The sequence below is a fragment of the Belonocnema kinseyi genome, chromosome 10 (assembly GCF_010883055.1).
Source record: "Belonocnema kinseyi isolate 2016_QV_RU_SX_M_011 chromosome 10, B_treatae_v1, whole genome shotgun sequence".
Taxonomy (NCBI): domain Eukaryota; kingdom Metazoa; phylum Arthropoda; class Insecta; order Hymenoptera; family Cynipidae; genus Belonocnema; species Belonocnema kinseyi.
Genome location: NC_046666.1, coordinates 103,904,481 through 103,907,622, shown reverse-complemented (window position 1 = coordinate 103,907,622; position 3,142 = coordinate 103,904,481).

Here is a 3,142-nt window from a genome sequence, read left to right as displayed (position 1 = left end):
ATTGCACCCGCTTCCAGCGAAATCGCGGTAAAATTTATATATATATATATTAAGTCAATAATTTTTTTGGTTAACAACACACTGCCGAAATAATTCAAAATAAAAAATATACTATTCTTCGTCAAAAAAACTCTAAGCTATACCCGCAATCCCACAGTAATAATAAAAAAACCAAATAAAAAACACCGCTGATGCATATAACCAAATCCTGCTCGGCTGTCTTCAGCCAAAAAACCAAAATTAAAAAAGCCAAAAAAAAACAATTCAGCCATTAAAAAAAAATAATTAAGAATTAGTAAAACACTTTCCCAAAAAAGTTGTTCATATCCTCATCTCCAAGGTAAAATTAAACAACATTTAAAAACTACCCATATCACATTTAACGAGCCAAGTCTCAACATCCATCAGCGAAAACCGCGAAAACAAACTCAAAATAAAAATAACTACCCAAAACAACTTTCAAATCATCTACTTAACAAATCTATCTCCACAGTAATATTTCATATCAGCTATGAAACTCTTATCTCATAGGAACCTAGCCTCACCTTTCACCAATTAAAACGGTAAAAAATACTTGAAATTAAAACTAATCATGACAGGCACTTTTCCAGGTCCATTAAGCTAGCACCTCCACAATCGAACTTTGCGATTTTTCATAGATCAGAATTTTGGGCTTTTTTTAGGTTCTCGAAATCCACAAAAAATTTCCCCAAACCAACTCTTAACTTCCAAGACCAACCCCCTTAACAGATTGAAAATTTTCAGTAATTTAATCACGGGAAATTTTTGGGTTTTTTTGAGCTCCCAGAAAGGACCCACTTCTATTTTTGGGCTCCAACCCTTACAGTAAAAAATTAACCCCTCTGTAACACGTAGATATGAAATGGTCAAAAAATAACTTTTTTTAATTTTACAGCTTGAATAGAGTCTCTGATTTTTGGGCGCCTCGAAAATACCTGCTACAATTTTTCGGCTTCAACCCTTAACGTAAAAAATGAACCCCTCTCTGCCACGTAGATACAACTTTGTCAAAAAATAACTTTTTATAGAATTTTACAATGAAAATAAAGTCTCTGATTTTTGGGCCCCTCGAAAATATTCACTACGATTTTTGGCCTTCAACCCTTAACGTCAAAAATGAACCCCTCTTTGCCAAGTAGATACAACTTTGTCAAAAAATAACTTTTTTAGAATTTCACAATGAAAATATAGTCTCTGATTTTTGGGCTCCTCGAGAATACCGACTACAATTTTGGGCTCCAACCCTTCACGTAAAAAATCAACCCCTCTCTGCCACGTAGATATAATTCTGTCAGAAAATAAATTTTTTCAGAAGTTTACAATAAAAATATAGTCTCTGATTTTTGGGTTCCTCGAAAATACCCAATTATTGGGCTTCAACCCTTAACGTCAAAAATGAACCCCTCTCTGCCACGCAGTTAAAACTTTGTTAAAAAATAACTTTTTTAGAATTTTACAATGGCAATAGTGTCTCTTATTTTTGGGTTCCTCGAAAATACCCGCTACGATTTTTGGGCTCCAACCCCTAACGTCGATAATCAATCCCTCTCTACCGCGTAAAGTACTGTACCCGACAATGCCGTATATTTTTTTTATTAATTACAGGTTATTCATATTTAATAGTGTCCTATATTATAATGTTCGTATGTGTTACGGTAACATGATAAATAACAATTACCATTTTTTGGACTTATTGTTGACATTTAATTTAAAAAATTGGAATTTTTTAAACAATAAAACTGCGCCAATAGTATGAAACTTGGATAGATATATCCACAATATAGAAATACATTACCAATACAAAATCTGCCAGCCGCGCGGGTATATTCTCATGGGGCGCTGTGAGCGCGGTTTTTTTTATTTTGAAAATTCTATAATTCTGATAATTTTATTTTTATCGAAGAAAAGTCATCGGAATAAATTGTTTGAATTTCCAAGTATTATAAAAAACTGTACATAGATTTTTTAATCTTGAAAGAAATGATTAACAATTTTTTTAATGCGCTCACTTTTTGAATTTTCATCCAAAATAGCTGGTTTGCTAGCTTTTTCATTCTTTTTAGGCTGTAAAAAAATCTGCCAAAGCAGAATCCAATTTGATCAATCTTTCGAAAGTTATCGTGTTTACAGAATACATACTACAAACAGACAGAAACCTTCGTAAAAATAATTTTTTCCGACTCAGGGGGCCTCAAAACGTGGAGATTTGAGAAAAACCGACAAAGTGAAATGTTACATAAAACCAATACCTTCTCATTAAGATGAGAATGTAAAATTAAAAACTTTCAATATGCTGTTTTTTTTAAGTTGACTGCTTTGGGCATTTTCTAAGAGACCAAAAATCAGAGACTCTATTGACAAATTAAAATTCTCAAGAAAGTTATTTTTTGACAAAGTCGTATCTACGTGGTACAGAGGGGTTGATTATTGACTTTAAGGGTAGGAGCCCAAAAATCGTAGCAGGTATTTTCGAGGCGCCCAAAAATCAGAGACTCTATTCAAGCTGTAAGATTCAAGAAAAGTTTTTTTTTGACAATTTCATATCTACGTGTTACAAAGGGGTTAATTTTTTGCTATAAGAGTTGGAGCCCAAAAATAGAAGTGGGTCCTTTCTGGGAGCCCAAAAAAACCCAAAAATTTCCCGTGATTAAATTACTAAAAATTTTCAATCTGTTAAGGGGGTTGATTTTGGAAGTTAAGAGTTGGTTTGGGAAAATTTTTTTTTGTGGATTTCATGAACCTAAAATAACCCAAAAAAGTCCAAAATTCTGATCTATGAAAAATCGTAAAATTCGATTGTGGAGGTGCTAGCTTAATGGACCCGGAAAAATGCTCGTTAAATGTGATAGGGGTAGTTTTTAAATTTTGTTTAATTTTACCTTGGAGATGAGGATATGAACAACTTTTTTAGGAAAGTGTTTGTTTTACTTATTCTTAATTGTTTTTTTTTTTGGCTGAACTTTTTGTTGGCTTTCTTTATTTTGGTTTTTTGCTTGAAGACAGCCAAGCAGGATTTGGTTACATACATCAGCGGTGTTTTTATTTGGTTTTTTTATTATTACTGTGGGATCCCTGGCGGACCAAAGAATCCGAATTGAGCCTCTTCAAAGTACCCGTAAAG